The sequence below is a fragment of the Gossypium hirsutum genome, chromosome A12 (assembly GCF_007990345.1).
Source record: "Gossypium hirsutum isolate 1008001.06 chromosome A12, Gossypium_hirsutum_v2.1, whole genome shotgun sequence".
Classification (NCBI taxonomy): domain Eukaryota; kingdom Viridiplantae; phylum Streptophyta; class Magnoliopsida; order Malvales; family Malvaceae; genus Gossypium; species Gossypium hirsutum.
In genome coordinates, this window is record NC_053435.1 from 61468711 (window position 1) to 61489200 (window position 20490).

Consider the following 20490-nt stretch of genomic DNA (forward strand, 5'->3'; position numbering starts at 1 on the left):
CTTAAGTGGGGGAGAGTTGTGACAGCCCAAAATTGACCCTAGTCGGGAAGTGGTTTCGGGACCGCTAAACCGAGTCACCCGAAATGTTTGAATGTGATATTTATTGTCTAGAGTATGTAATTATGAATGTGTGAAAATTTCAAGCTTCGATTTAGTCGATTGCATGTGAATTCAGTTAGTAGGATTTGTGTGACACTTTTGAAATGTGATAGGCTAATCTATAAGGATCTAATAGTGCATGTAATAAAAAGGGAGGACTTGCATGTCAAATTTCCCCCCCTAATTAGTAGTGGCCGGCCATGCTATGAGTGGAAACATGTCACAAACATGTTATGTTAGTGAGGTATGTTAGGAAAAATAAAATAAGGAGTATGGGTAATAAAGAAATGGAAAAAAAAAGAAAGAATGTGTGTGAGTGTTCCCCCCCATTGCCGTGAGTTAAAGAAAAGAAAAAAAATTTGTTCATCCTTTTTCATTTCTTTTGGCCGAAAATTCTAAGGAAGGAGGAAGGAGTTCTTGCTTCATGTTTGGTTTGGAAGAGGATTAGGAGGAGGTTTGGCCATACTTGTATCTAGATTAAGGTATGTTTGAGGTTGTGCCATGAGATTCATGCATGTTTTTAGTTGCTAGCTTGAGTTCTAATTAGCCCATGGTTCAAATCTTTGCTATGTCATGGGGATGATATTCGGCCTAGGTGGATTTTGTGTTAATGCCATTGCATGCTAAATATGAAGCTTGTTAATGATACATGTGATGGTGGATTGATGACTCTTGGATTTTCTTTTTAGCATTTTTGAGTGAGACATTAAGTTCTTTGTTTAACCATGACCAAAATTGAAATGGTTTGGTGTTGTGATGTATTCGGCCATGGTATATCCATAAGTATGATTTATGCTTATTGCATGGTAGGTAAGATTTGTGTTTTGGATTTATGTTCATGTTTAGTTATAATCAACTTTGAGATTCGGCTCTTGCACATATATATATGTTTGCACATGACGTATTGGTATGACATATACAATATCTCAAGGTATATATTTACATATGATGGTGTTTCGGTTATGGAGTACATGATGGATGCGTATTGAGTTATAATATGTAATGAATTAGTTAGTAAAAGGTATGCCATTTGTGTGTGGTATTGAGTATATAATTGGCCTCAACATAGACATGCATAATTGGCCACATGAATGAGTACATAGGTTGATGTGTTGTTCGGCCATAGGTAAGCATATTGAAGGCTTTATCTTGACTTAGAAAATTCGGCTAAGGAGAGTATTAACTAATGTGTTGAGTTTGATTCATGATTCCGTACATATGTGACTTTAATGTCTAATGAATATATGTGGGCCAAGTACCTTGAGTTCCTCTTTTCGATGCTCAAATGATTAAATCAATTTATTTGTTAAATTAAGCTCAAGAGCAAAAGGGAACTAAATCCGATAAAGGGAAGGAAAAAGTGGTCGAATAGCCATCGGAATCGTTCGACAGCATCCGAGGTAAGTTTTCGAGTAATGGGACTTAAATTATGATTCGATTAGATTATGTCTTAAGTAAATCAAAATCATGCTCTTATATGTGGCTATTGAGCCGAAATTGTAAATGTGATAAGTGTCTTGTGTTTGAGCTTTGGTAATGAAAATGAAATATGAATGTGTCATGATTTATTGATATATGTGCATGGTTACTCGAATGATATCCGGGCTAAGTCCCGAAGGCTTTTGTGCTAAGCAACTACATCCGGACTAAGATCCGAAGGCATTTGTGCTAGCGACTATTCCGGGCTAAGTCCCGAAGGCATTTATGCTAGTGACCATATCCGGGTTAAGACCCGAAGGCCTTGTGCGAGTGGTTATATCCGGCTAAACCTCGAAGATGCTTGATTTGGGAACGAGCGATCTTGCTGTAAAAATTTAACTTAATACGCTCGTAAAATCCCAGCGATGAGGTATGTTTCGTGTGTGCTTTGAATTAGTTGATCCCTTACAAATCTGTATTCGCTCAGTCGATAAATGAGCTACCGGCCTTTGGCTAAGTTGATCTTTTGTGTATGAACATAAGGGTTGGTAATGTGAAGTAAGTATGATATTGAAAATTTGTGCATATGAAATTATCCGTTTAGCTATATGAATGCTATACTTTTGTTGTGCTGGAATCCCTTGCTAAAAACTTACTAAGCATAAATTGCTTACTCCGTTTCTTTGTTTCTCTGTTTTATAGATTTTGGCTCGTCAGCTATCGGACTCGGGATTTTTGGAAGTCGAAGTCTCCCACACTATCAAAGCCCCCTTTTGGTACAATTTTGGTTGAACTTTGAAATGGCATGTATAGGACTACCCTTTTGTTGTTGGTCTTGTACCCTTCGGTTTTGTGTAAATTTGGATAGCCATGCGAAAATGGCTTAAATATACTTTGATCATAGCATTATAATCGTTTTGTATGTTGTCCATCGAGAGGTATGGAAATGTTGGTAACGGTTAGCCATGGGAAGGGTTATTCTTGATCACTTTTGGAATATGTATGACAAACTCTAGTTGATCCATGGAGGATCATGAAATAGGTAAAGTTTACCTAAAAAAACAGATGCTGGCAGCAGCAGTGATGTGGATGTGAAAAATCAGTAAAAATAGTAGGAATGGGATTAAATAGTGAATAAATTATGTAAACGAACCTTGATGAATCTATTTTCATAGGAAAGTAACGAAACAATCATATGGACAGTATGTTAAGAGATATTCAGGTTCTCGTGAGACAGGGCCAGAACGGTTTCTAGATTCCCTGTTCCGAATTTGGAAATTCATTATAAATTAACCAGAGATAATTAGAAGTCATGCCATATATGAATAGATTCCTTTTTGAGTCTAGTTTCTATAGAAAGAAACGACATCAGTATTGAAGTCCTGTACAGGGATATATCCAAGTCGTAATGCACAAAGGTCAGTGTAGTCGATCCCTGTAACATGGGAGACTTTGACTAATAAACTGTACTAATTGGCCTGACCAAAAATTCTAGAAAACAATTTTTAGATGCATATATGAGTATAGTTTCAGGGAAAAATCACGAAGCTGATTTTCGAGTTATGAAACTCAAGATATGATTTTTAAGGTGACAGTGACGCAGTTAGCCAGCTTGCCTGGAAAATTTAAAAGGGATTGTGCAAAGAAGTGATTTAAGTCTACAAACCCCTCGTGTCCGACTCTGGCGACGGACTCGGGTACGGGGTGTTACAAGGCTTATTTATGATCTTCATATGTTGAACTTTGTACTTCCTCTCCACTAATGTAGGTGTCATAATCATCAAATCAATAGGTATTATAAAAGGTTATAATGGGGCTCGGTTAAAGGTAGGGGTTTAAAGAGATGAGACATTTTGGTTTCAAAATCTTAACCTTTAACTTTGTCTTGGATTTCTCAAAATACAGCCTTTTTCTTTAAGTGAACCTTTGGAACACCCCCAAACTTATTTTGAACTCATGCTCATACATTTTTCTTTATGGAGATTGAGCAAATTTTTCTTCGCTCTTTCTTCGTCTCTTTTTTTAGGCATGAGCACATACATCTTTTTGAAAATTTCCTCAAATGTTGATTACCAAGACAACTTTAGTTAAGATGGGTGCACAAAATTAGGATAACTTAAAAATATGGTAATGTGACTTATAAGGTAGATTCATTGCAATAAACAGGCCTTTAAGCTCAAAATTATAGTTTCAAGGGTCTAATATCATAAGGTTGGCTCGAAAAGGCTCAAACGGTCCAAAGAAATAGTGCCTATATCATTTTAGATTTTTATGTCTTCCAGGATTTCGTCTCAAGAAAGTTATTAAGTCAATTCTAAAGATATAAACCTTCATGCATGTCTAATCTCAAGAGAAACTAAGTTTTCATGGCGAACATTACTAAGACTGAGATCATACAAGCATCCCATTCTTGATGATAACATACGTTCACTCAGATAAAATCATAATTCAACTTGCATACAAACTATCTCATTTACAAAAAAAAATGTCTCTAGACATTCATTTAATAAAACATACTTATGAAAGAAATGATTGAAACATACTTGAAAATTTTGAAAAATTTGAGCAATTTATTTGCCTTACCCCCTTTAAAAAGAAGCAATGTCCTCATTGCAAGAACAAAGTAATGAATGAAAATTGAACACCAGGTAGGGTTGTAAAGAAAGAGAGGTGAGTCATTAAGACTGCTTAAATACCAAGTCTTCCCTAATAACCCAATCCTAGACATGTTCATTCCCATCATCGCGTCACTTAGTCTTTTTTCTTTCTAAGGAAGTGTTAAGTTTATTCATACTTGTTATGTTTTATTCTATAGAAATTAAATCCTAATTACAAAAGAAATAAATTCCTAAAGACCTAAAAATAATTAAATAAATAACAGGACGAGAATCCCCCATTTTATTTTTCTAACACATTGCCCTTGTCTTCTTCAGGTCCATATCCGCTTGCATAGTTAGTATCTTCTGTCCATGTCTTAAGGATAGCATCTTTGCTACTGGTTTTAGGTATTCCCTTTGGCAAGAAAGGTTCCCAAACTTTCTTATAATCCATTTGGATCCCGAATTTGTCACAACATCAAGAACTTGTTAAAGAAAATCCCAATTGATATTGTTCATCATAGGGTAGTACTCATCTTCTTCAACATCAAGTAAGTTAAACAAATCATTGATGGACTTACAAGTAAGAGGTACCTTTTTTCATTTGAACGATGACCTTAGTAGCATCTTGCATAGTTAAACTAGCATAGAATTCTCAAACTAGTTCATCATCAGGAAGTGAACGAGCATTACAAAATCGTTCCCACTTGAGTGTAACGCCCCCGTACCCGATACCGTTGTCGGAGTCGAGTACGAGGTGTTACTAAACTTAATTCATTAATTAAATAGCTTAACCAATTTATTTTAGAATTTCTAGACAAGCTGGCTAACTACGTCACAGTCTCTTAAAAATTCATATCTCGAGTTCCAAAACTCAAAATTAAGATCCATAAATTTTCCTGAAACTAGACTCATATATATATCTAATAATTTTTTTCTAGAATTTTTGGTCAAGCTAATTAATCCATTTTATTGATTAAAGTCTTCCCTGTTTCAGGGTTTGACTACTCTGACCCCTATGTATTACAAATCAGATATCTCCCTGCATAGAGTTTCAATGATTATATCGTTTGTTTCCCATAAAACTAGACTCAAATAAGAAATCTATAAATATAAAACATGACTTCTAATTATTTTTGTACAATTTATGGTGAATTTTTAAATTTAGAACAGGGGATTCAAAGACCACTCTAACCCTGTTCCACCAAAACTTAAATATCTCATAAAATATAACTCATTTACCTGTTTTGTTCCATCCATATGAAAATAAACTCATCAAGCTTCAATTTCATAACTTATTCATAGTTTAAATCCATTTCTACTATTTTTAGTGATTTTTCAAATTCATGTCACTGCTCTTGTCTGATTCTGTTTTGTGGCCAATTTTACCTTTCCAAGGATTTTCATGGTTTAGTTAAGACATAAAGCATACATGTTATCATCTATAAACTTGATTAGCCATTCCAATATCTAATCATTTACAAACCCTTTTCTTACCAAACCATAACCATATCATATGATCATTTACACAAAGTGAGTATATTGCTATACATGCCACACTAAAAATATACAAGCCATTTTACCAATTTAGGTCTTCGGATAGTGTGAACGAGCCTTCAACCTATCCTGATTCTCAAGCCAACTTGTCAAAACTACAATGAATGAAAAGGAGGGAGTAAGAATAAATGCTTAGTAAGTTCACATGCAAATAACTAGTAACATAATCATGCCATTCAACATAAACATTATTTGAATAAACAACACCAAGACATTCATGTTACATTTGCATTTAATATCTTACTACAATTTCATCATACTAAGTTCTCAACCCGAGGGTTTAAACACATGCCTGTTAAATTTTCTTATTCACCACACTTACCAACATGTCACCTTCGTATTAGGCATTCTCCTTATTCTATTAGAGATCTCTCGTTGAACACATCAGAATATGATTTCGGATACATGGATAATGTGCACATAAGTGCTATACTTATAGCTAAACAAGCTCAATAGCTTTTGAAATCTATGTAGCCAAGCTACCATGTAACCCGCCCATAAACGAACTTGGACTCAACTCAACGAGCTCGAGCGTTCGTATCCATAAGTGAACTCGGGCTCAACTCAACGAGTTCGAAACTCAACCATCCTAGTGACATGTCACTTGTACCCTAATCTATTCCCAAGGTTCAAACGAGATTCTTTTCAGTTACACATTTTGATCGCTTTCTTCGAAATGTAGAAACCGGTACTTGCTAACATCTCATACTTATCAAGTTGTTCACATAATTTGCATATCACCAAATAATAATTCACAAAACATCATATTTCATGATAATAAGTATCATGTCATATAAATAACGTTAAATCGCTTAAAATAAAAATTATGTTACCTTATTTACACATGAACTTACCTCGATACAAAATATTAGCAATCGAGCCTATTCCTCGTAAACTTTATTTTTCCCTCGGTTGCGACTTGAATCTCGTTTCTCTTGATCTATAATGCCAAATTAATTTATTTAATACATTCATTCATAAAAAAAACCCCTAATACGAACTTTGGCAAAATTACCATTTTGCCCCTAAACTTTTACATATTTGCACTTTTTCCCCAAGGCTCGTAAATTAAACCTCATCCTATTTTCTTATGTTTTATGACATGCTGATCATTTTTACCTTCTATGGCAACATCAAATTCACACTCTAACATGTACTTATGAATATTAGGTATTTTTACCGATTAAGCCATTTTACTCGTTTTCACTTAAAACCGAGTAGCACAAGTTGTCTAGCATAATTTAAAACCTCATATTCTATCATAAAACACCAAAATACACAAATTTCACCTATGGGTATTTTTCCAAATATGAACCCTAGGTTGAATTATTGCTAGCATAAGCTAAATCGAGCTACCGGGATTTCAAAAACATAAAAATCATTAAAAACGGGCATAGAAATCACTTACAATCAAGGCTTAAAAGTGTTGAAACCCTAGCTATGGTGGAGAGCAAAATTTGGCAGCAACTTATGGAGAAGATGATCATTTTTGTGTTATTTTTCCCATTTTATTTCATTTAATATCCAAATAACCAAAATGCCCTTCCTTACTAAACTTTCAAAAATTCCATCCATGTCCAATTTTTGTCCATAAACTTAGAAATTGGTCAAATTTATATTTAATACCTCCTCATTAATATTCCAAAGCAATTTCATACTAAAAACTTCTAGAATGCAAGTTTTGCAAATTATTCGATTTAGTCCCTAATTTCAACTTAAGCACTTTATGCATAGAATTTCGTCACGAAATTTTCACACAATCATGAAATCATATCATAAACCTCAAAATAATTATAAAATAATCATTTCTATCTCGGATTTGTGGTCACGAAAGCACTATTCCGATTAGGCCCTAATTCGGGATATTACATTGAGAGCACTGATTTTCTTTCTAATCGGTATAAGAACAACCATCAAATTATGACTCTTCAAGTTAAAACATTTTTTCTGGCATCATAGGTTGATGCTTGAAATTGAATCAAATCTCTCTTTCACTTCTTCATCGATCAAAATTGGTTTTTCAGAAGTAGTCTTTGAAAATCTAGTTCTTTTGCGGGACATGGTATCTTTTCTTGAGAATTAGGCAAAATTTCTGCACAAGGGGGAAAAGAGAAACCGACAAGGTGGGTAAGGACTTGCTACGACGAAAATCTTCCGACGGCAAGGATGGTGTGGCGACAACGATTGCGTGCAACAACAATGATAGTGTGCGACAGCGACAACAACAATGTGCTGCAGCAATGTTGGTGCTTTGGCAATCTTCTTGCGATGGCAATAGTGATTTTAGCAAAAAGGGAAGAGAAACTAGGGTTTCTTCCAAGATTTGAGGCTAATGGCACAAGAAGGAGATTTAGGGATTTTTAGGGTTAAGCAAATTGCTTTGAGGGATGTGAAAAATTGTAGAATGAAGAGGAGTTTATATAGGGAAGAATTAGGGCAACATGTAGTGAAAATTAAGCTACATTAGGGTTACTTGGGTAGCAAGTAATGGGAGTGGCAGCAAAGTATGGATTTTCCCTCCTTTTTACTGTCTTGGTCCTTAAACTCAAACTGTATTTACAAACGTACTGAAGAAAAAAAACTGATTAGTACTTGGGCCAAATTTGACCCCCTTTATTGACATAAAAATTTAAAATTTAAAATTTAAAACAAACAAATGAAACTTAAAAAATTTTAAATCTAAATTAGAAAATTTCTTCTTAACAAATTACATTAAATTAATTCCCAAAAAAGGTAGGAGGGGTCACAACAGTCCCCCTTAAATTCCAATTTCCTTACACAGGAATAATTAAATGTAATAAGTTAAGAAAATAAGTTCTAATTATTTATTTATTTATAAAACGAGTTCATGAAAAATTAAGGGTTTGTTAATTTGAACGAGGTTTCAACTCGCTCAACTTCACCATCCCAGTAGTGTTTGAAACGTTGACTATTAACTTTAAACGTACCTCTGTAATTGTCGTATAATTCAATAGCTCCATAAGGATAAACTCGATAGGTGGTATAGGTCCTTTCCATCTGGATTGAAGCTTCCCAGGAAATAACTTAAACCTTGAGTTAAATAACAAAACCTTCTAACCTTCTTTAAACTTGCGAGGTTGTATATGACTATCATGCCATCTTTTTGATCGTTCTTTACACATTTTGGCATTCTCATAGGAAAACAACCTCAACTCTTCCAACTCATCAAGTTGTAACATCCTTCTCTAACCGGCTTGCTTAAGATCAAAGTTCAACTGCTTCAAAGCCCAGTGAGCTCTATTCTCCAACTCTAATGGAAAATGACATGCCTTTCCAAAGATTAACCGATAAGGAGTCATTCCTAATGGTGTCTTAAATGTTGTTTGATAGGCCCATAATGCATCATCGAGCCTTCGAGCCCAATCTTTTCTACTAGGGCGTACTACCCTTTCAAGGATACCTTTGATTTCACGGTTCACTCTTTCAACTTGCCCATTAGACTGGAGGTGATAGGCAGTAGCAATCTTGTGCTTCACATCATATTTGTCAAGCAACCACTTAAGCCATTTATTCACAAAGTGAGAACCTTTATCCCTAATAATAGCTCTTGGTGTCCCAAATCCTGTAAACAAATGCTTATGTAGGAACCGCATGATTACCTTAGCATCATTTGTAGGGTATGCTTCAGCTTCAACCCACTTGGATACATAGTCCACAGTAACTAAGATGTATTTGTTCCCATACGAAGAAGGAAATGGGCCTCAGAAGTCAATGCCCCACACGTCGAATAATTCAATCTCTAAAATGTTTGTTAAGGGCATCTCATTCCTTATTGATATATTTCCGATCCTTTGTTATTTATCAAAGTTCTTATAACTCCCCTTACCCGTATTCAATGCCAGAACATGGTCCAAGGTGTTACCAGACTTACCATACTAACAATCAGACAATTCCAAGCTATAAATTTGCATCCAAATCAAAGCCATTTGCAATTATTTATAATGTCCCTAATACGAGCCTACGATGCCCAAAACATACTTTGGAAGTGGTTCGAAACCAAACCAAGCACTTAGGAAATATTTACAAAACTTAGAAAATTTTTACTGTGAACAGGGGTGGACACGCCCGTGTGGCTTGGGACACGCCCGTGTGGGCAGGCCGTGTGCTCACACACGCCCATGTCCTGACCCGTATAAATTTTTGACTTGTAAATCATGAACAAAATAATGTCACACGGCCAAGTCACAAGCTCGTGTGGTAGGCCGTTGGGGTAATTAAATTTTCATTAAATAGGCCCAAATTTCACATTCCCGGGACACACGCCCATGTCTAAGCCAGTGTCCCTCACACGGCTGAGACATACGCCCGTGTCTCTGCCCGTGTTGTAATACCCCTAACCAGTATCCATCACCGAATTGGGGTTATAAGGTATTACTGGACATAACACAGTTCGATACAAGTACTCAATTCAAATATATTTATTTAGAGATCTAATGCTTAACTTATAACCCAATACAATTCATTTCAAATTCAAATGGCATATGTGAACTCAACATTCAAAGCATACTAATAATTTATAAATAATGGATCTGTCAACTTGCAAATTTATAAAGTTACATATCATCATATTCATATAAGTAACATATACCTCAACTTCCCATTCATTTCAATGTTAACCAAAATTTGTATACCATTCTCCAAAAACAATCATATTAAATAGTACACATATACCAAAACAAATTCTAGTCATATGAATATCTAGCCGAATACATTTTAATAACAAAAAATGATATAAAATATACTTTTTAAAGATAATTTAATCATTGATTATGGATACATATCTATATTCAAGACACAACTTCCATGAACCATATTTAAAAGAAACATACAGTATATTTCCCATCATATTCGGTCATTATAATATGTCCTCTATTACCAACTAATTTATAGCACGTTAACCTAACATAATAACCTAAATTTCATATATAACTTTTCCTATACAAACCGCGTCCAAGTTGAGCAAACATATTTATGCATGTATTATGACCATTTCATTTATCAACCACTCTCAATATGCACGCACACAACACAAGTTCTAATCATCCAAGGTATAAGGCATAATATCTAAAATTCACTCAAACCATTATTTAACTAAAACATACTCAAGCACAGAGATTAAGCCATTTTCGCATGGCCTTTATACATAAACCAAAATACAACATTCCAAAATGCATTCCAACCTATATATGCCATAGTTCCAAAATGTAACTTATAAAATACCGAAGACGGTTGATAGTGCGATAGACTTTGATGACGATCCTTGAGCTTGTAGCTTGAATCCAAAATCTATAAAATAGAATGAACATGAAAACACAAAGTAAGCTATAATAGCTTAGTAAGTCGTAAGAAAATAAACATTCCATTGTTTTAATCAACTCATTTTAAGGTAATCCAAATTTCATTATCATTATTAAGCTTAACCTCACACCTACAAATGAGATAAATTACACATTTTCATACACAAAATCTACCTTGGCCAAATGCTCACTTAATCAATTTGACCTAATATTATTCATCTTTCAAAGCCAAAAATGTCTTAATATAATCAAACATACACGTACGCATTCATATAAGCTCAAGAATCATAATATAACATCATGTTCATATACCACTTATATGGCCGAATTTACATGATCACATATATGCACATATCCAAGAATCAATTCTACAATATTCATACTATTTATTTACAATGTCGAATACACATACTACATTCACATGTAATCTTCATTTGTATCACACATAATTAGTAACAAATATCAAGTTACTTATTTACCTTATCTCAAGTAAACAACGAACTAATTCATACCTGATTATTTAGCTCATTTAAGTATTCAATTACCATATCAACATAAAGTCTTTTAGGCATAAACTTATAATAAATCACCGACATAAAGCTTGCTGGGCCTAAGTCTGTATTTCACATCGACACAAGGCCTGCTAGACTCAAATTATGATTTTATACATCGGCAATAAGCCTGCTAGGCATACGCCCGATTTAATTCACCAGCACAAGGCCTGCTAGGCTCAAAGCCTGAATATCACTATTATAAAGCTGTCTCATAAACAATTCATATATAAAAAATCTAGATATTCCATATAGTTCATATGGACTTTCAAATGTTATAACTTAGTCGAATTAAACTCAAATACATTATTTCCATGCTTAATCATATTCGGCTAACTCTAACATAATTCTAGGAATTCCAAATCAACAATTCAACTTATTTACATTCAAAATTTACAATTGATTGCGTGATATTCGTAACAGGTTTTAAAGATTTATAAATGAATGGTTCTTGAGACTAACTTATTATCACGATTAAGGCAAGTGTACCTATCGAACAGTAGTATAGTTTAGCAAGACCGGATTGTCGAACCCAAAGGAACTATAAGTAGTAGTATTTACTTCATTTTTATTATCTAGCTTAAAAATTAAGAGGTTTGGTTACCTAAACTAATTATTAACTAAGAATGCACAGAAAGTAAACTTGGGAAAATACTTTTGGGAAACATTCGATTGATTGGGACAATACCTAAAGAAAAATCCACCTAGACTTCACTTGTTATTTGCCTCTGAATTAGACGACTTATTCATTGGACTTGGTCCATAGAAATCCCTAAATTATATTATTATCACTCTCGAGACTAATAACGTCTAACCCTAGGTTGAATAATTGAAATTTCTTTCTAATTAACACCCTAGAATTGCATTAACTCGATCTATGGATTCCCTTATTAGGTTTCACCCTAATTCGACAAAATCTTGTCACCCTATCTCTAGGCGCGCAATCAACTTTGCTTAATTATGACAATTTTACTCTTAGACAGGGTCTATTCCTCATCTGAATAAGAGCGTTAACTTGAATCAATATCCTGGAATATTAAAACAAGAATTAAGAACACATAATTAAGAACAAGTCAAATATTTATCATACAATTCAGATAATAATAACAAGATCTATCTTTGGTTTCATTCCCCTTAGGTATTTAGGGGGTTTAGTTCATATTTATGAAATAAAACATCTCAAAAGCATAAAGATAACAAAACATAAGAAAACCCAAAACTCCTGAAGGAACTTGAAGGGAGATCTTCAGTCTTGATGATGAATCCAGCTCTTGAGATGGATCGATCAGCTTTCCTTGAGTAATTCCTTTCTTCCTACTCTGTGTCCCCCTTCTAAATGCCTCCTTAGGTGTTTGAATAGGCTTTAGAATGCCTAAGAGCCCTCAAAATTGACCTTTTCTACATTGGACTAAACTTGGGCTTGGCAGGGACACGTCCGTGTGCGATTACTTAAGGTCGTGGTCAAGGATTTTTAAATGGGCATGGGTGTGTGATCTACCCGTGTAAGTCGTGCTTCAATCTTACCAAAGGGACACGGCCTTGTGACACGCCCGTGTGAGGAAGTCCAGGCCGTGTTGATTTTCGACGTAGGTTCATTTTCTCCGTTTTTGGCCCATTTCTCGCCCTTTTTACTCTCCTGTGCTCACCTAGTAAAAAACATGAAATTAAAAGATTAGGAGCATCAAATTCTCCAATTCTAAGGAAAAACCATCCATAAAATGTGTTAAGCATGGGGTAAAAATATGTAGAAATTATGGTTTATCAAATACCCCCACACTTAAGCATTTGCTTGTCCTCAAGCAAAATCCTCAACTCACAATCAAAATAAATTCTTCTCAATTTATAATCCCTATCAATAATATCTCAAAATAATCCATAAGTATTCGTACATTGAAAATTCAACTAAAGGTACATCAAAGTTTCAAACATTCCAAGTTGAGTATTTTATCATGAAAACATAGGTGTCTCCCCTCATTTAAGTGATTACCTTTGATCAAAATATCATAGAGTTTAACATCCTCACTAAAGATTCACTCAAATCACTCAAGGTGTTTAAGGACATCAATTAAAGCACTCATTAGTCAATATGCAAAGTTATTACCATAGGCTTGCTTGAAAATCAAATCTCCACCACTGTATATTAAGCTGATACATCAATCAAAAAGGTCTTTTAGAGGGTTGTAATGTGGCTTTGGTTAGGGGTTGTGGTCACAAGCTGAAGGAAAAGGTTAGAATCAAGATTTAATTGAAAAATCACTTAGCTAGAAAAATAACTAGTCATCAATTGAATACAAGTGAGCCTCTTCTCAGAATATGGAATTAACATTCAAGCTCAAAAATGACGAATTACAGCTAATATATATTGAAGTACACTCATTTTTTTTAGAACAAGTCAAATACATAGAAGAGCAAAACATAGCTAAGCAATTAGTTCAAATCAAATCTCGAAAAAAGTAGGGATCAAATTAGGGGATTTCAACAATAATGGGTTATGGGTTAATATTGAGGGTGAATCAATTAATGGCTTGTTAGGCTTAAAGGTAGCCTTTATCATCTTAACATATCAAATCAAATGGTGTGGTCTTGACATGCATAATCAAGCAAGTTCTAGAATAACAATTCAATATTGACGCACTCAAAGCAACAATAGAAGTGAGCATGAAAGAAATAATAGATGCTTTAAAGGCTCAAAATCTCACAAAAATTATGGCTTTTTGATGTTTAAACCTGTGAATTTCAACTCAAGACAATACCTAATTAGGGAAACAACCTAAAAGTTTTTAATTCTTCAAAAATCAACTTATCATGCTTGATTTCTTAATGTCTTAAAGTTTAAACAATCAATGCATAATTGCCTATGTTTTAATTCAAGACATATCAATAAAAATCATAAATTAATTAAAATTCATTCTAATAGTGATATGAGTAGTTCACGTGAAAATAAGACAAAATTTAGGGATTTCTAATGATGATATAAAAGACCCCCACACTTAAGATGTACATTGCCCTCAATGTACAAAGACAGATATATTGAAAAAGATAGATATATAATCATAACATAAGGAGAGAAGTGAAAATTCCTAAATGATGAATGAACTCCTTGAATTGGAGTTATAGAGAATAAGTTCTGCGCCATTGGAGTTTCTAGTTCCTGTTTAATGAAGAGCTTTGGAGCTCTTTATAACTGTGATAAAATCAGGAACTCTTTAGGAAATATAATGAAGCATAATTACTCGTAATGAAATAGCCGAAAATAAAAATTGTAAAAGCTCAAGATAAATAGTATTAACAGGAAACAAAAAGTAATTTCAAAATATAAAGATAAAGCTAATATAGATAATAGGTGTTTGTAGAGAAATTAGGGCATACGGCCTTGGGGCACACGGCCATGAGGCACGCTCGTGTGCCTTCGTTTTAGTCCGTGCATTTCATGGTTTTCGAAATTAGGCCCATCGGTGTACTCAGCCATGTTGCACGACCGTGTCAATCTTCATTCGCTTCTCCCACGCCCGTGTATGCAGGCACACACCTGTGTTAAATTGACAGGTTTGCCCATGGTTTCAAAACATGGGCATGTCTTACGCCCGTGTTGTTTTGGTAGTTTCACCCACTGCCATGTTGTATGGCCATGGAAACTTATCGCATCCCGTGTTGGGGGAGAAATTTTTTCCTTGTTCTCACTCGGCCGTATCGTACGGCCGTGTTGCATCCCGTGGTATGTGCACGTCCTACGGTACACCCGTGTGCCTAGCCGTGTGGTTCTGAGAATCCTGTGTTTAGTGACTCAGTTAGTGAATTAAATGTTAAAGACTAAAATTTAAAGAAGTTAGCACCGTTACTGCTCGGGGTGTCTCCCGAAAAGCGTTTGTTTATAGTCTAAGCTCAACTCTACATTGTGGGTGTATTTAGGTATCTTCATGGAGCCGTAGCTCCTCTTTATCGTCTTTGAAATTCTCACCATTATACATTTTGAGACGATGTCCATTTACCTTAAAAGTGCCTTGTGATGGATGACTTACCTCTATTGTACCATATAGAAACACAGTTTGAACTAGAAAAGGACCTGACCATTGTGATTTAAGCTTTCTGGAAAACAATTTGAGCCTCGAGTTATATAACAGGACAAGATTCGTTGCTTCAAATGGGCGTCGTGGCGGCGCTTTGTCGCTTCCTTATATAGGCGCGAATTTTCATATGCATTGGCTCGCCACTCATCTAACTCATTCAACTGCATCAACCTATTTTCACCTACAAGTTTGGGGTCAAGGTTTAGAAATTTTATAGCCCAGAATGCCTTGTGTTCCAACTCAAATGGTAGGTGACAACTTTTCCCATAAACAAGTCTGTAAGGTGATGTTCCTATGGGAGTCTTAAAAGCAGTTCTATAAGCCCATAAAGCATCATCTACTTTCGTCGCCCAATCCTTCTTGTTTAATTCTACTGTCTTTTCTAGGATACATTTAAGCTCTTGGTTTGCTACTTCGACTTGGCCACTAGTTTGAGGGTGATAAGGGGTAGCTGTTCTATGATAAACTCCGTATTTCTTGAGGGTCATGTCAAATTGGGCGTTATAAAAATGAGTACCCCTATCACTGATAATTGCTCTAGGTGTACCAAATCGAGAGAAAAGTTTCTTAAGAAATCGTACTAGTACTCTAGCATCATTAGTAGGTAAAGCTTGGGCATAAACCCATTTGAACATATAATCAACAGCTACTAATATGTATTTATTCCCGAATGAACTAGGGAATGGACCCATGAAGTCGATACCCCAATCTTCAAATATTTCACATGAAAGCATATATGTCTGAGGCATTTCATCACGTTTGGATATATTACCTGTCCTTTGACATTTATCACAAGAAGTAACATACCTGTTTGCGTCTTTGAATAGAGTGGGCCAATAAAAACCTGATTCGAGGACTTTATGTGCGGTCTTATTTCAACTCTAATGTCCTCCAGCTGGTCTTGAGTGGCAATGTTCCAAGATTTTAAATGCCTCTGTCCTTGTAATGCATCTCCTAATGATTTGATCTGCACATTTACAGAAAAGAAAAGGGTCATTCGAAAAGTAGTTTTTCACATTAGTGAAGAATCTCTTCTTTTGCTGATGTGTCAACCCTTTTAGGATAATGTTAACGACTAAAAAATTTGCAATATCTGCAAACCAAGGTACCTCAGAATCAAATATAGCAAAAAATTGTTCTTTCGGGAATGAATCATTTATTTCAATGTCATCTGGTTATTTGGACTTGAGTTTTCAAGCCTGGAGAGATGGTCAGCCGCAAGATTTTCAGCTCCTTTCTTATCCTTAATCTCCAAGTCAAATTCCTCCAATAATAAGATCCATCGAATAAGTCAAGGTTTTGCATAAGTTTTAGTCAAAAGGTGGCGAAGAGTGGAATGGTCAGTATAAACGACAACTTTAGACAATATTAAATATGGCCTAAATTTATCGAATGCAAAAACCACAGCTAGTAGCTCTTTCTCCTTGGTGGTGTAGTTTTCTTGTGTGGCTGTCAAAGTCCTGCTAGCATAATAGATAGAATGAAAATGTTTATCTCTTCGCTGTCCCAAAATTGCACCTATTGCAAAATCACTCGCATCGCATAGTAGTTCAAAAGGTAAATTCCAATCAGGTGCAATTATAATTGGAGATTTAGTCAGTTTATCCTTTAAAGTATTAAATGCTTCTAAACACTCTTGATCGAAATTAAAAGGCACACCTTTTTCTAGTAATTTAGTCAAAGGCTTAGCTATTTTAGAAAAGTCTTTAATAAATCTTCTATTAAACCTAGCATGTCATAAGAAGCTTCTAATAGCCTTAACTGAATTAGGGGGATGTAGTTTTTTGATGGTTTCAATTTAAGATTTATCAACCTCAGTCCCTCTACTAGAAATTTTATGTCCTAACATAATACCTTCTTGAACCATAAAGTGACATTTTTCCCAGTTAAGCACAAGGTTTGTTTCCTCACATCTTATTAACACTCGTTTTAAATTTTTTAGGTAAAGATGTAAAGAGTTACCGAAAATTGAAAAATCATCCATAAATACATCCATGACTTCTTCTACGAGTTCGTCAAAAGTGGCCACCATGCAACGCTAAAAAGTAGCAGGAGCATTACATAATCCAAAAGATATTCTTCGATAAGCAAATGTATCGTAGGGACATGTAAATGTCGTCTTTTCTTGATCTTTAGGGGGTATTGGGATTTAAAAATAGCCAGAGAGTCCATCTAAAAAGCAGTAGTACATGTGTCCTGACAATCTTTCCAACATTTGGTCAATGAATGGAAGGGGAAAGTGGTCCTTTCTCGTGGCATAATTTAGCTTCCTATAATCAATGCACACTCTCCAACCTGTGATTGGCCTTGTTGGGATTAATTCATTCTTCTCATTGGCTACAACAGTCATGCCTCTTTTCTTAGGAACAACCTGCACTGGACTCACCCAAGAACAATCAGAAATAGGATAAATAATTCCAGCATCTAGGAGTTTAATTACGTCAGCTTTAACAACTTCCTTCACGTTGGGGTTCAATCGTCTTTGGGCTTTCACGCATGGTTTATATTCATCTTCCATTAAAATTTTGTGGGTGCAAAAAGAAGGGCTGATCCCTTTAATGTCAGAAATTTTCCAAGCTATGGCCCTTTTATGCTCTCTTAATACTTGGAGTAATTCCTCTTTCTCCTTGGGTTGCAAGTTGGATGCAATAATTACCGGTAATGTGGAATTATTTCCAAGGAATGCATATTCCAAGTGATTTGACAATTGTTTAAGTTCCAGTTTGGGAGGTTCGCCAATAGAGGGTTTTTGCTTAAGTTTATCTTTTTCCTTAATTCCCTCATATTCTGCTAGTTTTGGGGAGGTTTCGTTGAAGTTTAGTTCGGTTCCTATTTCAGAATCATCATCCATCCCCTCTTCTTGGGCGAGACATAGTTCCATCGTGTCCTTGTGTATGATTTCCTGAAAAGAATCTTGAGTAGCATGATCAATAGAGTTGATAAAATAACATGAGTCATCCTTGTCTCTAGAAAATCTCATGACATCATAAATTTTAAAAATAATCTCTTCGTCACCTACTCTAAGTACCAATTTACCATCACCAACATCAATTACAACTCTAGCAGTGGCTAAAAATGGCCGACCTAAAATTAAAGGCACCTCAACATTTCATCCTCAAGCACAACGAAATTACAGGGAATATAAATTTATCTACTTTTACAAGTACGTCCTCTATAATTCCCCTAGGATATTTAACAAATCTATCAGCTAATTGAACACTCATCCTAGTGGGTTTAGGTTCCCCAAGACCAAGTTGTTTAAACATTTTATATGGCATTAAATTTATGCTGGCGCCTAAATCAGCTAATGCTTTATCAACATTCAAACTACCATTAAGCAGGGAATAGTAAAACTTCCTAGATCTTTCAGTTTGGTTGGAAATTTATTTTGGAGTATGGTTGAGCACTCCTCATTAAGTTCCACTGTAGATAAGTCTTAAAACTTCCTTTTGTTTGTTAGAAGATCCTTTAAGAATTTTTCATATGTAGGCATCTACGATATAGCTTCAACAAAAGGTAAGTTAATTTGCAGTTGTTTAAAAAGTTCAAGAAATTTACCGAATTGTGCGTCCATGCGGTCTTTCTTCAACTTTGCTGGGAATGAGATTGGTGGTTTATATTATTTTGGCATTAGGTTGTTATTGTTTTCGAGTTCGACCTCCTTTTTGTCAGCTTCTTTTGGTGGCTTCTTTTCAGATTCAGCTAACACTTTCCCACTTCTTTATGTAACTGCTTTCACGTGCTCTTTTGGGTTAGGTTTAGTGTTACTAGGTAGACTTTCTTGTGGTCATTTAGAAATTAGTTTAGTGAGTTGGCCTATCTGAGTTTCGAACCCTTGGATTGACGCTTGTTGATTCTTAAGGGTTGTCTCAGTATTCTGGAAATGAGTTTCTGACACCGAGATGAATTTTGTTAACATATCTTCAAGGTTTGGCTTTTTTTCTTACTAGTAAGGTGGTTGTTGAAAACCCGGAGGATGTTATGGCCTTTGATTTCCTTGACTACCCCACGAGAAATTGGGATTGTTCCTCCAACCTGCATTATAAGTGTTACTATACGGGTTATTTTGGGGTCTAGAGTTATTGTTACCCATATATTGGACTTGTTCCTCCTGGATGCTAAGGTTGAAGGGTTGATATTCTGTGTATGCTCCTCCTCCATTCAAATTGCACCTCATCACTGGATGTACCTGATTAGAACCACACAAACCGTCAATCTTTTTATTTAAGAGTTCTACTTGGTTAGATAGCATAGTAACCGCATCGAGGTTGAAAACACCGTCTGCCTTCGTTGGCTTTGCCCTCATAACTTGCCACTAATAGTTATTCAGTGACATCTCCTCAATAAATTCGTAAGCTACCTCAGGCAGCTGCGTCGATGAGTTGCCTCGTTGAGGGGTTCACACCGTTGTAAAATGTTTGAACCTGTAGCCAGAGTGGTAACCTATGGTGAGGGCATGTTCACAAAAGGTCCTTGTATCTCTCCTATGCATCATAGAGTGTTTCTAAATCCATCTGCACAAAAGAAGAGACATCATTACATAATTTGGCTATTTTACCCGTCAGAAAATGTTTTAATAAAAACTTTTCGGTCATTTGTTCCCAAGTAGTGATTGACCCTCGTGGTAATGAGTTCAACCATTATTTAGCCTTATTCCTTAATGAAAAGGGAAACAACCGAAGGCGAATGACATCATAAAAAATGCCATTGATTTTAAAAGTGTCGTAAAACTCTAAGAAATTTTCCAAGTGATTGTTTGGATGCTCATCCTGTAAACTATCAATCTGAACAAACTGTTGTATCATTTGAATTGTGTTAGGTTTCAGTTTAAAATTATTGGCATCAATAGTGAGTCTAACTATACTTGACTCAGTTCCTGTTA

At 35.2% G+C, this 20490-nt stretch overlaps 1 non-coding gene across 1 annotated transcript; it reads left to right on the forward strand.

The window, feature by feature from the left end:
• Positions 1 to 20048: 20048 nt before the first annotated feature.
• Positions 20049 to 20155, forward strand: LOC121211933 (small nucleolar RNA R71). Its single transcript, XR_005907149.1, has one exon. It is a non-coding gene; the product is annotated as a small nucleolar RNA R71 (small nucleolar RNA).
• The last annotated feature ends 335 nt before the right edge of the window (positions 20156 to 20490 follow it).